Source organism: Triticum urartu, chromosome 2 (assembly GCF_003073215.2).
Source record: "Triticum urartu cultivar G1812 chromosome 2, Tu2.1, whole genome shotgun sequence".
Lineage (NCBI taxonomy): Eukaryota > Viridiplantae > Streptophyta > Magnoliopsida > Poales > Poaceae > Triticum > Triticum urartu.
The window spans coordinates 665343126-665358323 of NC_053023.1; the positions used below are offsets into that span (position 1 = coordinate 665343126).

Here is a 15198-nt window from a genome sequence, read left to right on the forward strand (position 1 = left end):
AAATCTTAAAGGCCTATTTAGCCCATTCATACAAGGCAATAGCTTCTTTTTTGTTGTTGTTATCGAACGCGGCAAAATTGACAAATTTGACCTATGGACGAAATCAAATCACAGAATGAACTGCCCGTGAAACTATTTCACGGGGCTGACTTTTTTGTGTGACGCCCGACACGAAGGCGCCACACTACACTGTGCAACGCCTCACAGATAGGCGCTACACGCCTGGCCAGCGTCGCACCCATGTGATCCGAAAATTACTAAGTCAGTGTGCAGCGCCTAGCTTCTAGTCGGTGCACTAGTGGTTGCTTCATTTTGTAGTGCAACCACTAGTGCAGCGCCTGAGAGCTAGGCGCCACACTATACAGTGCAGCGCCTAGCTTGTAGGCTCTGCACGATGACTTAGCAATTTTTAGGCAGTTTGGGGTGCAACGTTGGCCAGACGTGTAGCGCCTATCTGTGAGGCGTTGCACAATGTAGTGTGACGCCTTCGTGTTGGGCGTCACATAAAAAGGTCAGCCGCGTGAAATAGTTTCACAAGCAATTCATTCTGTGATTTGATTTCGTCCATAGGTCAAACTAGCACATATGCCCGTGCGTTACAACGGGAGACATATACAATATGTTCTTATTATAAAAAGGGCATTGCTCAAGACGCTCTATATTTCAACATGCCTTCTCACCTGTGTCACAATTTATGCCCTTTCTCACCGACGTTGCTAATGGCTACGGTGTTCATTTGATTGCAATATGTTGGGATGTAGTTAAGCTCAAGATGATGAGCTCGGACAAGACACAAGGTGCTTGCCATTGAACATCAACATAACAATGCTCTCCCAGTCTAGCACCATCATCCACATGCTACCCTCGCCTCTAGCATATTCTTCCCATCTGACTCCCCTCACACACCTTCATGACGAGCAACACAGGCATACTTCGGGTCGTACGTAACATGTCCATTATTTTTCTACTTTTTTTCTTTGATGCAAAGATATATAGTCTTAATGCGTCTATATATACACGCCCGTGCGCGTGGACTTGTGCTACTTCTAACTTATTTTAATCTAATTACCTTCCTAATGGAATTAACCGGCCACATTGATCATTGAAACTCGTAATTTAGCCAAATCGTGTCGCTTGTTGCTACTTCCTAGAGAATGAGAAAATGAATTGCCCATGTCTGATTACTTTTCTAATTTAATATCAACTGGTCATCTTGATTTATTTTAAAAAAGGTCATCTTTGATTGTTAGAACTATTAACAGTCACTCAAATCGCTTTTTTTGGGGGGGAAGGGGGAGGGGCTCAAATCGCTCAATTGATGGCTGCTGCATAGAGAAAGAGAAAAGAATTGCACACATAGATAATTGACCTAAACTAACAGCTAAATATAGAAAACCTATGATTATTCACATGACTTAGCTAGTGTACTTGGTTATCCACTTTCATTTAGTGTGTGATGTCGAAAATTAGATACCCATGTCCCATGCAATGCTTCAATTTGTAGACACTATTTTGCATACATGCCCTCGGATTTTTTTGAGGTAATATCATCGGAAGTCATAGAACTTGCACTCAATGTTCAGTTTGGTGCTAGAACTTTAAAAATACGGATTTTTGGTCACCTAACTTGACATCCCATGCAAATATGGTCACAAAATACGCATGCGGACGTATCATGGTGTATGACCCCATCTGTCAATGAGTGATGTTGCTCGTCTGACTAACTTTTGCACAAAACATCCTCACATTTTTTTTATTTGTGGAAAAAATTGACTGTTTTGCTGCATATAGGTACAAAAATTAACACAAAAAATGGGTGAGCAGATACTTCACCTGCGGTCAATGTTTACGACACAAGCCACTCCAGCCAACCCACCCTTCACGTTCACATCTCATGTATGGATAGCAAACTTAGATTTATTGAACGTGGAACTTAAATGACATTTTTTTTCGGCATCTATGAGGAATTGGTGTACATCTGCAGCCCATTTAAGCTATTTTACCGGTCCTTTTTTTTAACCTAAAATATGTAGAGGCACATACTGCTACAGTTGATTCCGTTAAGCAGGACCAGAAGTCATATTCAGTAGGTTGACACATTAAGATAAAATATAATGCCATCAACATAGTACTTACAAGTGGAGCAGTAAAACAATGGGAGTGATACTAATTGGCCAATTGCACATCAAGACGGTTTGACAGAGCTGTAAAACAGAGTCTTTCGGAAGGGGGTTGCCATTGCCGGCTTATTTCTGCGGATACTGCGGCCCATTTTGCACTTGCTATTTTTTAAAGATATTTGTAAAACATAATTAACAAATTTATGTTCCAAGAATATTATACATACAAGCGATCATTATTAGTAAATAAAAACATTTAAATATACACATGCATATTTATATAAAAAATATTTAGTTAAACTGACATTGAATTTTTTTATTAAACAAATATGTTTAATGAATCCAAGAAAAATAACACACTCGAGGCTTATATTTAAATCATGCAAAATGATGAATTCAAACATTTACTAAATTTTCGAAATTATTCACTTGTGTATAAACTTTACTCATGACTTATATTCGAAAAATTATATAATTTCAATATTATACATGATTGAATATTCATGTCAATGTTTACATTTTAAGTTACGCAAAAGTTGAACTCTACAAATGCGAGAACAATTATTGAAATGTTTGTAAAGTTAAAATGATATTTGTAATTTTAATTTTGGAAATATTTATTTTAAAGGATACAAAATTTATAATTCATAAATTAAATATATGAATATTTTTAAAATACGTGAACAAATTTAAAAGTAGGTTATATAGTTTGTATGTACAATATTTATAACACATATTTAGACGTTATTTTTATTGTTGTAATTATTGTTTACGTAGTATTTACATATTTCTAGTACATTAAGACTAATTATTCACCGTAGATGTGTAATATGTGTAGATTGTAGCGGCTAGAATGTCTTGTATGCCACTGTTTGGTTGTTTGTTCGAGAGCTGGGGGCCACACTTTTTCCTGTTAATTTTCAATGTGCAATAACAGGTAGGACCCACTGCTCATAGGTACGAAAAATTAAATGTCATTAGGCTCCACATTCAATACATCTTAGTTTGTTATCCATACTTGAAATATGAACGTCAAGGGTTGATTGGTTGGCTAGAGTGGCTCGTGTCCTCAATTTTTTTTTGAGGATCTTGTGTCCTTAATTTGTGTCGTGTGTTCGAGTCCCGCCTCACTGATATTTTAGTTAATTATCGTACCTATATGTTGTACAGAGGTCGGTCCTTTCCATTAATTTTTGTATCAATATGCTGCTGTACAGTGGTTGGCCTTTCCCGCAAATAAAAAATAGTAAGGTTGTTTTGTGCAAAAATCAGTTGGCCAAAGGCCATCACTCACCGACAAGTAGGCCCATACACCCTGATATGTCCGCATGCGTATTTTGTGACCGTATTTGCACGCGATGTCAAGTTAGATGACCACAAATCCGTATTTTTAAAGTTTTAGCATCAAACTGAATATTGAGCGCAAGTTCTATGACTTCCGATCATATTACCTCATTTTTTTTCACCTTCAACCTGCAGTCCACCCTTATCCTGAGACACACCGCACTCCACCAGCGCTCCCCAAGGACGCACCTCTCCTCCATCCCCTTTCTTTCTCTCTCCCGACACATCTCGCCGCAGCTCCGGTGCCTCCGCCTCAAGGAGAACTACATCGCCCCCACGAACCACGGACCCAAGCCGGCGCATGCGTGCATCGATTGTACGATGTGCGGCGCTCCGTCGAGCTCGCCTGCCCGCGTGTTGGCCGACGGAGGGGAGAGCCGACCAGAGTCCTCCGCCACTGGCCGCGCCAGTTTTCTTCCCCGATCCAGATCCCAGCTCCCCGCGCGCGTGACCGCCACCACGAGGAGGCCGAGGCCGACAAGGCAGGGTCTCGCCCAGCGTGGTGACCTTCACATCCAAAGGTCCATTTTTCTTTCTTCTTTTCAATCCATTGCTGCGATGCTTATCTTGCTTTCCCGGTGATGCATGTCTCCATTTATTTAATGCTTGCTTCTGCTGATCATAGGAGTACAAATGCTGGAGTTGTTAATTGTAATATAGATGACGTGTCCTGGTGTCTTGATCATATCTTTGGCCTGAACAAGTTTTTGCATGTTTCCTGGTGCTAAATTCCATGTTTTCATTTTTCTTCTAGCATTGATTCTCAATACAGATGATGCTATGTTGATATTTCTATGTTTATTCGAGTATAAATATTCAGGTGACGCTCTGATGCTATTACCATGTTTTCATGTTTGTTTGCATGTGTCGTGATCTTGCTGTCTAGTGGGAAAATTGGAATAGACAGGATGTATTGTTGCGACTAATAGCAGAAGGACTAATGACATGCTTGTGTTTGCGACTATCTGGAGTATTGGAGCAGAGAACAGTAGCCAGTTTATTTTTTATGAACATGCTTGCATTTATTCATATATCTGGTGCATTTATTCATATTTCTTGTGTACCAATGTTCAGTGTTCCCTTGCGGAGGAGCAGGGGTCGTGCTGGGATGGATAGCACCGGGGAGAAGCCCCTCCAGTGATTTCATGGGTTGCGGTTCGGCCGACGAGCTGGCCGACCAGGAGCAGGGGTTCGGGGACGCCCTCCGCACCGACATGGTCAGCATCCTCTCCGCCATCCCCTCTCTGGATGTGCTTGCTTAGATGTGTTGCTTACTCACTGCAGTCAGTTTAGTCGAACTGTAAAGAACTTGTAGCTGGAGTATAATTTGAAAATTTCGTGCTGCTCTAGTTTTGTATCAAATGAATCTTGTGGGCAGAGAAAATGTCATGCTGCTCTAGTAGATGATGCAACAATTTGAAAATAAGCAATCTGCAGGAACATGAATTACTTTTTCTCTTTACCCCTATTTTTCTACATACATGATTTATAAACTTGCTTATCATTGTTTCACTAATTATTGCTCATGCCCTGCTCTCATGTTTGTTGTAGGCAGCAAGATGTTCGTGCAACTGAGATTGCAAACCTAAAACAGTATAAAGCTCTCTCTTGGTGATGCAAGGGCACACTACCTTTCAAATGCCAAGAATGAACTTGGAGTTGTTTTTTCCCAAAGTATAGCTGGTAAGCTTTATGTTGCTACTGAACTTGGAATTGCCAAATTCGCATCAGTTGATTTCAGTATTTGGCCTAGGCTTTTGAGTTGGGAGTGAAGTTGTTGCTAATGCTAGAAAATGGAATGTAAGTAATTCATGGAGTATGTGGTTATTAGAAAGAACTCGTGTGCAGGCTACTTGAGGCTAGCAGTATCACGAAAATCTAGTGTGGCATGATTTCACCTAGTGCTCTTTAGGTCTTTCGCTTTCTGATAATCTGGTATGCCTTAAGATGCTCATGTGATATTCACTTTTTCTCTGTCTCTCCCCCTTGCTTCCCTAGAATTTCCTTATCTACTTTACAAATGAGAAGCAATTTGTTTTACCCAAATATTTCCAAAGAAATCATTGCTGATATTTTCTAAGCAACCTCCCTTTCTTCGGTTAAGATGTTATAGTTTTTTTTTCACGAGAAAGATATTTATAGACCGCACTCCTGTATTGGTCATTGGTTCTGTATGCTGCAGTTGTTTGTATATTTGATCTTTACATCTGACTCCATAATTGACAATGCACGCAGTTCTTTCTGTACCAAGAACTGAACCAAGGCTCTGAACGAATCAACTAAAAAAATTCCTTTTGTGTACCACCATTTACTGAATTCTCGATAACATTGCTCTATGCATCTCTAGCATGCGACACAGAGAAATCTATATACTGTTATAAATTCTTTTTTTGTAAGTTTCAACTCTCAAGTTGATTGTGGAGCATGCTTTGCTAATGTGGTCCAACCTGGCATTTGGTGAACTCTCAAGTTGATTGTGGAGTATATGTGTGAGTAATGCTAGTTTGGGTACTCCTCTCTCGTCCTGACATTCTCAATGCAATTCTTCCATGTTTCCTGTTCCCACATGGCACAAGCCTATTTTATTCAGTTTGAATTCTTACTCCACTTTACGCTACAGTTTTAATTGATCAAGCTCTCTTTACAAACCTTTTTTTTTGCAAGATGCTCTCTTTACAAACTGGATGTATATCTTGTGCAGGAGTACCTACTGCTGATCCGGAGGCTGAGGAGGAAGATGGAGCTGCACTTGAAGATCCGGGGACAAGAGGAGGAAGAAGATGGCGCAACACTTGATCCGAAGGCGGAGGAGGAAGAAAATGAGGCATCCATCACTGGCGCGGACAAGGAGAGGGAAGCGGAGTCGTTGCCGCGAGTTCTGAAGGTGCGAGCTCGGAGGCATAGGATAAATCGGAGGCGTGGAGGAGCAGCTGGCCTTGCTCGGAGAAGAGGCTCTTCATCCGGCAGGCGAGTTGCTGGCTTGCTGCTGAGGGCAATCTAGAGTGACCTGCAGCTACTGCCGAGGGCGATCTGGAACTGCTGTTGAGGGCGACCTGGGGAGGCGATCTGGAGAGGCGAGCGAGCAAAGCGGGAGGTGCGAGGCGAGCGGTCTGGAGGGTGTCTGGAGCGGGTGATGGGCCAAGGCCCAAAGCCTACCAGCGTTTTTTTAATACTACCCAACGTGGGAATCGAACGAAGACGACCGGACGTACGAAAAAAGGAACGGAACGTACGAAAAGGCCTGGTGCACGAAAAAAGTGGAGAAACAATCCTCCCTATATTGGGTAGAGAGTAGATTTGTCAAATTTGCCATCGAACGCGCGCTATGGATCAGACTTATTTGAATTTCAAATTGCCCTTTAGAGGAACATATACAGGAATAAAGCGTACATATAAGCACGAGAGAAAATTTGCAGATCAGTGTTGGAGATGCCCTGACCTAATTTTATGTTCCCTTGCCTCCCAAAGAATAAAAAAACGTAATTTAAGTTCCACAAAAAAACATGATTCATATGATTTGCGTTCTGTGGTCCCAAATTAATGCTCAACTTTGTGATTATATTTTAATGGTAACTTCAGGGAGACCACAATTCTAAAGCAACAAATTAAACGAAAATTCTAAAGCGATAAATTCACAGTTCCAAGCAAGGTGCATACAAGTTCACAGAATTCACAGAAAACCAAGAGGATCATCCAAGTTCACTTGTCACTAGCTGGTGCAATGAGAGTCCGCGAAAATAAAGAACAAGTTGACTTGTGAGAATTCACAGAAGCAAGAGGCTCATACAAGTTCACTTGTCACTAGCTGGTGCAATGAGAGTTTACCAAAATAAAGTGCAAGTTGACTTGTGAGAATTCATAGAAGAAGCAAGAGGATCATACAAGTTCACTTGTCACTAGCTGGTGCAATGAGAGTCTACCAAAATAAAGTACAAGTTGACTTGTGAGAATTCACAGAAGAAGCAAGAGGATCATACAAGTTCACTTGTCACTAGCTGGTGCAACGAGAGTCTACCAAAATAAAGTACAAGTTGACTTGTGAGCAAAAAATAATGGCAAGCGCATCAGAAAGAGACAGCACAACATCTGGTACTGATCACTTCCTTCTGATCCATTGTTTCCTGTTGATCAATGAGACGTGTGGCAGAGACCACATGCCTAATTCCCACCGGTGTCATGCTCTTCCTGGGTGTTTTCTCCACCTCAACCTTCACTGCTGTGATCCATAGCTTATTCTGGGGGTCACGATATTTCATTTGCAAACCTATAAGAACATTAGAGGTGATGGCATCTTTCATGAAATGCATAAAAGAGAGAGGGAGAGAGACAGGGAGATATTCACCTTGCACCACCCAAAACAAGATGGCACCGGAGTTGACATCTTTGCCAGCATAATCCAAACACATTCTTTCAGTCCGCCACATCTCACTCTCCCATGAGAGTGGCAAATATATTGGGATGTCTAGATACACACAATTATCTTCATAGAGTAGTTCATAAGCAGCAAGCCCTTTTCCTGAGCATGTGTAGATAAAACCATCCACAAATACACATCTGCCATTTAGAAAGCGATAACTAGACATATCCCTCGGCGGGTATTCTCCCCATGGAGCCCAAGGCATGACAACATGCCACTTATTGGCATCCAGGTCAAAGTGAAGACAAGAACATGTGAGAGTATCACAGACTATAAAGGAATTATCACTCACTACTACATATCCGGACAGCTTGACCTTCCTGTCAGGAATCTGAGAGTGATCTGTCATGCAGCGCACCCATGAGATGGATCGAGGAGGACAAACAAGGTGGGCCTTACGGTAAACTTGGAGAGTTTCAGTAAGAGCAAGAGTTGCCCTACCAACTTGGATAGCCATGATAAAAGGGTCAACAGAAGAAACAGGCCGCCTTGCAAGGGGATCAAGATGCTGACATCTGGTGTCCAGGTTAAGCACATACATGCCATCTTTTAGGAATGAGACAGCATATAGTTCTGAGCCACTGACAAAAAAATGCCTCGGACCATGATCATCTCCAGGTACAATGTAATGCGGTTTGAGAGGAGTGGCTATTCCTAACCTTGGACTCAGATCTGGATTCAGATCCATGAGACTTGTTTTATAGATAAATGATTGTGAACCAGCTTGGCAGATAATAAACAAGAGTTCATTGTCCATATGTGGCTTCACATAGGGAGGAGGAGGAAGTGGTGGGAGATGATGCCTGCGTGCAAGAAGGAAAATATGTCATGCACAAGAAACTTGGAATAAAATATCTAAGCTAAGCTCAAGCTTGTGGAACAAGACCTGCAAGTATTGCAAGGATCATGAAGCGCTTTCTCTTCATGGACTTCCTCTGCATCATGGACTTCATGGACTTGAGGCAACACCTTGTCATCCTTATACTCTCTAAGTGATTGATTAGTGGGCAAAAGATTAATATAATTTGTAAGCAAGATGACCAAAATGAATGCATGGATTAATGGTCAAAATGTGTACATGGCTTTAGTGGACAGAGAAACTTACTGAAGAAAGCGGAATTCAAATTCATTGATGTCTTCCATGGGCAAGACGTCCAGCTGGCGGGAGGTGGAGTGCAGGACCTTGATGTGGGGGCCAGGACCAAGCTGGAAGGTGGTGATAATGGCGTGTAGGTGGTCCTGCCAGCATGGGAGCGCCGTACTCATCAAGACAGAGCACATGACGCCCGAGCCCAGATGGGTGAGGAAGCCATGGGCTCTGCTTCGTGCAACACAAGGAAATATAATCTCCATAGGGGTACCAATCTTCAGACTTCTCTCTTCATATCCCAGCTTGTATTCATAGATCACATTTTTGCGGAGCATGTAGATGGCATTGGTTTCTTGTACATAGAGGCCACGGCCGAGGATAGGGACGTAATCCTTGTCCTCTGAGGTTTGGACTACCTTGGTCCAGCCCAAGTCAGGGGAGGAGCAATTGAAAGTGAAGAAAAGACCGTTTTGGAGGGAGAGCAGGATGAGGGTGCCCCTCTCACGGCCATGGCCAGGGAGCACCGCGTAGCCCTGGAGGAAGTCAAGACCCCATATGGTGGGAAGGGAGGGCTCGAATTTGCAATGTTGGTCGAAGGGGGGGCCGACCTGCTCCCAACGTTGGGAAGCTGCGCCCTCTTCCTCTTCAATGACCAGGCGTTGTACTAGGAGACGGAAACTCGTGCCAGAAGAATAGGTAGCCGACACGGCCCATATGTGGCCGTCGGCCGAGATGGGCATGCACCGGCCACGCATGCTTGGATCCAGCGGGGGAAGCGGTACTTCGGCCGGCGGCTCCTCCTCGGCCGGCAGCTGCAGCTGCAGGGCGTCGGTTTGCGCCTTCTCGACCCGCTGCAGGAGGCAGAGCGAGCGACCGTCAGGAACCAGGGCTGCGCTGGCGCTCGAGCTGCACCCCTGCGGCTTCATGAGGTCGTGGAAAATCTCGAGCCTGTCCTCGCTCTGACCTGAGATTCGCCCGGATCTCGCCACGCGAAAACGGTGGAAGCGCAGGGCGCCGCTTATGACGCCGACGAGCAGCAACCAGGCGGGGCTCTCGTCCGCGTAGTAGGGAATGTCGACGAAATCATTGCCGAATTTGACCTCAACGAAGGGGTTGGAGCGGCTAAGAGAGGAGAGATCCACCTCCATCGCCCCCGCCGCCCCCATCTTCCCCTCCGCTTTCCCCTCCCCCATATTCCCCTCCGCCTTCCCCCTCCTCCGCCGCCCCCATCTTCCCCTCCGCTTTCCCCTCCCCCATCTCCCCCTCCGCTTTCCCCTCCTCAGCCGCCGCCCATCTTCCCCTCCGCTTTCCCCTCCTCAGCCTATGGTCGTGCCACCAACCACCAGCAACACTATTTGGGCCGGCCCAACTAGATCTTAGATTTCAGGAAATTTTACCCTCCCTTATTCAAAAAAAGAAGAAGAAGGAAATATTACCCTCCCAGCCTCCCACCCACCGTCGCTGTCACCTCGTTGGGATGAGGCGAACCAACATGTGGTTGGATGGTTAGAGAGACAGTGGTATCCCCAGCCCACCAGGGTTCAAGTCCTGGTGCTCGCATATTCCTGGATTTATTTCAGGATTTCCGGCTATCACTTTCAGTGGGAGGGCAAAATTATGCGTTTTTAGTGGTATCCCCAACCCACCAGGGTTCAAGTCCTACTACTATTTGAGCTCGACTCCAACAGATGGTCCACACAACAAATAGTAGTAGCAAAGAATAGCAGGAAAGCATCTTATAATAACACCATAAATAATAATTATGCATATGCTATATCAACCACAATGCAACAAGAAAGCATAGAAATAACCTTGCAAATATAATAATTAAAAACAACATAAGGAGATCATAATAATGTTGCTAAATGGAGTGAAAATGATAAAGTGAGATCATTAACTCAGCCAGGCAAACATATTGTAGCCATGAAGGGTTAATGTGCAATGGAGGGATATTGGACCAGTGACCAAGACAGTGCCTCGCATTGTTACGTGTGGGATAGAAAAGGAACAACACAAACAAAACAAACAGACATGTAAGATGGTTTGGTCCAGTGTCCACCTTGCGAGATGTTACATGGATATGTTCAAACAGAAGAAAGGTAAGGCAAAACTCACCGGTGTAAAAGCAAATATGCAGTTATTATCCAAAGTTCTTACCTACCATCTAGCTGATTGTGTTATTTGTGTAAATAATGGATGGAATTATGACAATGATGGACTAACCTCACGATGATCGAACTTGGCTTCATGCCTAGATTCATCATTTTGCCATGAGTTCTGATGTGGCACTAAAAAAATTCTTCTCACTAGTTTAATGACCCGTGCGTTGTCATGGAACAAAAAAATTAGACAAGGTGACACAAGTTTTCTGAGTGTTAACATTAATGATGTCAAACAAATATCAAAGATGCTTCAATAATCACCCACCATGTTATGTGTGTGGAAACACCAAATAATAATAGGACCTTTTCACCTCATCAAGAAAGAATACTGTCGGGGGATTGATTTTGAGCTACGGGAAATCCTCCAAAATCCTAGTTCGAGCTCTGGGGGCCTGACTTTGCGTCTACAAGACTACGAGTTAGGCACGACGAGGACATCGCGAGCTACCCAGGTTCGAGCCACCGTGCGGTGTAAAACCCTACTCCTACTTGGTTGTTTTTCTGTGTACAGTGCTCTTGGAGCTACAAGGTGAGCTTGAGCTCTTTGAGGCTAGCAATGGCGCTAGGGTTTGAGCAAGAGCCGATGTGGTTGACCCCTTGCTACGACGGCCGCTCTGCCCCTTATATAGATGTCTTGGGCCTCTTCGTCAAAAATATGAGCGGGAAGGGCTACCATAGGGCGGCAATTCGAAAGGGGACATGCGTCGGAGCTTCTCTGACGAAAGGTGGTATTCACCTGCAAAAGGTGCTATCTATGACGTGCCAGGGGCTCCACGATGAGTTCCGTCCTGCCACGCCACCGTCTTGGTCTTCTATCACCAAAGGGAAAACCCTTTGGACTTCACTACAAGAAATATGTCAACTTGCGACCGTCAATATTGGTCATTGTTTTTCATTTGCGGCCTTTTTGTGGCCAAAACACTTGGTCAAAAGCTGACCATCTTTAATGAAATTGACGACCTTTGTTGTGAAATGGTCGTAGAAGGCAACGGCCAAAATAAAAGATCATTGGTTCAATGACCAATTATTTTGGTCACTGGTTGTCTTCCCAGGCCACGTCGGATCCAACGTGGTAAGCCGATGTGGCAAAATTGCGACCAATTGAATTGGTCGTTGATAAGAATCAGCCCGGTCCAATTTGGTGTTTTACATGGGCCGGGCCCAACAATTCAGCCTTCTTGTATTTTTTTCCTATTAATTTTGGTCAGCTACATGGGCTTGGCGCATTAATTCAGCCTTTTTTGCTTTCTGAGATGCGGCCTTTTCACATTCTATATAATTTCTATTTTTGGCTTTCTTTGTTTTTTTGTTACATTCAATTTTCAGATTATTGTAGTCAACGGGGTGCACATTGCCAGATTCTTCAAGGCACTAGGTCCCAGTCATTAGGTTTTAATTTTTCAAAGCTCGTAACTCATATATATACCAATCAGAGAACACATTTAAAATATATTCAAATAACAACCAAACTCAGTTTATTACAACATTCCACACAATCACAATATAACCATACATTATTCCACCAATCACAATATAGCACTCTACAGATAAAACACTCAACAATATAGCACTCTACAGATAAAACGCTCAACAATATAACACTCTATAGTCAGGGGCCAGCCAAGCCTACTACCATGCATGAGGCCACAACCAGTCCAATAGCATCAGCACCGTCGGAGCCATGACCAACGTCCAAGCTTTATCAAGCTCCCTACACATTGCATTTAGTGTCAAAGCATCAATAGATGGAGTTGCAAAGTGAATATCTTAGGGGAAGCTACACTTGGCATATACACGGGCAGAGCGGGGTTTAGGTAACCAAGTCATGTTTAAAAGAGTAAACTGAAGGAGTACAATTAGCGTGTAACCTGGAAAACATATAGCTAGTACCTATCTATCAACACATGTCATCACATAGAAGCCAAATACTATTAACTGGTAATTAGTAGACAGACAAGATCGAGCTACGTAATGGCTACCACAAGCAAAAGTGACAACACAAAGAAAATGGGGACTAGGAGGCAGTAAGGAGAAGCATTCCACAATGAAGAAATTATGTAAATAACAGATTGAAAATGGAAACATAAGAAGATTGCCTATCTTTCTCTCTCTATGTGTGTGTGTGTGTGGTACATAGCTTATTTCTTTAGCCAACAGAATTTAGAAAGAAGATTTTTTTGCAATACAATTATGTTATACATATGAATGACACCCAAGTAATTTGAGATAGAAACAAGTACAACTAACAATCTAACATGTGTAGTAGCACCAACAAAAGAGCAAGACACAGAAGAATTTATAAGAACAACACCCTGGAAAGAACTTGGGAGTCCAATTACATGTACATGAGGTACTACTGCTAGTATATATTGAACCAATCAAGCTGCTAGTGTACATGATGTGCTTGACCTCGTGCTGCTTAGTACGTATACATGGTAGAATCCCGCTGCTAGTGTTCTAAACCAACAGAGCATGCTATTGGAGCAGAAAAGAGGGAGCTAGGGGTAGGAGATGGAGCCAACTCACGGAGAACTTGTGGTCGCCGCCGTACATAGCCGCCATAATGCCGGTCACCTAGTTGATATTGTCCTTGAAGTTCTCTAACTCCATGTTGTTCCACTACAGCTCGGTATTTGCCCAACCGTGTGTGGACATGCATAAGGGCATACATAAAATATTCAAGTCGATATTCTCAGCTAACTATGATGTAATGAAAGCAATTACTTAAGGACTTCCCAGCGCTCATTTCAGCCATGTTCAGATAAACTTGAGGTAAATTAGCAGCAAGGATATTAGTTACAAGCTAGGTGAAATACAAAAGAAGTCATATTGTATTTTATGGATCCCAACTGGTTTAAACTAGAGAAGATCGTTCAACTTGTACAATCTAGCAGTCTATAAAGAGAGAAATATGTTCATTCTCAGTTACACATTAATGAGGACAGAAATGAAAGACACTAATGTAAGCAAGAACTTACAGCAAAGTATACATTAAATATATTGTAGCATCTCTAGCACTGTTGTTGTTTGCATATTAAAACCAATGGTTCACAACTATGGATCATCACTGATAAATTTGCATCAGATGCTACCACTTAATTTTGGCACATGACAAGACCAAAAGAGAAATCGAGCGGACTATAAGGGGAGGTCGTGCGGGGTGCAGGCAATATGACTGAACTGCCCCAGAACATAAACCATAAAACAAGGCCCGAAGCAACTGTGTTGTCTTCAAACAGCCTAAACACTGAGGTAGAAAAGAAACACCTGACTTGGTAGTGGCAGTTGGGTTCATTTTGGGCAAACAAAGTGCCAGTCATCCTATGATGCGACTACGTGACTGCTCTCCCTCAGATCATCGCCGAATGCAAAGCATACACCCGACTGGCAGTGCCAATTTGATTCATTTGGAGCAACCCATTGTTTTAAACTTTTATTACAACCTACAACAATCATATGAAACAATGTGACTTCATTGCCCGAGAACATAAATGAAGAGTGTCAAGCTCAAACTGTAGAACAAGGGTTGAACCAAGTGTGCCTCCTACTAGAAGCAGCCTACAAATTTCGGGCAGGAAAGTAACACCTGACTTGGCTGTGGCAGTTGGGTTCATTTTAGGCAAACAACTGTTGTAGACTGCTAGTATAGAGTAATCCTATGCAACAATATGTCTGCTCTGTCCCTATGCCCTAGATCAGAAATGAACGCAAAACATACTGCATTTGTTGGCAAGTAGTACAAGCCATCCCAAGCAGCAAAACGTAGGATTACCGCATTTGGCAACAAAATCTAGCTATGTCGCCTCCGCTGAACTGCAGATCTAAAGTGACATGGCGGCAGAGTGGGTAATAAGAGCTCACGTTGGGGCAGTGTGTAACACCCTCGATGCGACTATAGCTCCCACGTGTCGAGGCACGACTTAGAGACATAATCGCATTGAAGGCATATGTCGCAAGTGAGGTAATCTTCACACAACCCATGTAATACATAAGGGAAAGAGATACATAGTTGGCTTACAATCGCCACTTCACACAATTACATGAATAAAGCATTACATCATCCAA

The 15198-nt window shown here is 43.1% G+C and overlaps 1 long non-coding RNA gene and 1 pseudogene across 1 annotated transcript; one reads left to right on the forward strand and one right to left on the reverse strand.

The window, feature by feature from the left end:
- The first annotated feature begins 3600 nt into the window (after positions 1 to 3600).
- LOC125539571 lies at positions 3601 to 6863 on the forward strand. Its single transcript, XR_007296901.1, has 4 exons — positions 3601 to 3985; positions 4539 to 4681; positions 5016 to 5147; positions 6166 to 6863. It is a non-coding gene; the product is annotated as an uncharacterized LOC125539571 (long non-coding RNA).
- Positions 6864 to 7198: 335 nt separating this feature from the next.
- LOC125539570 lies at positions 7199 to 10209 on the reverse strand (annotated as a pseudogene).
- Between the last annotated feature and the right edge of the window lie 4989 nt (positions 10210 to 15198).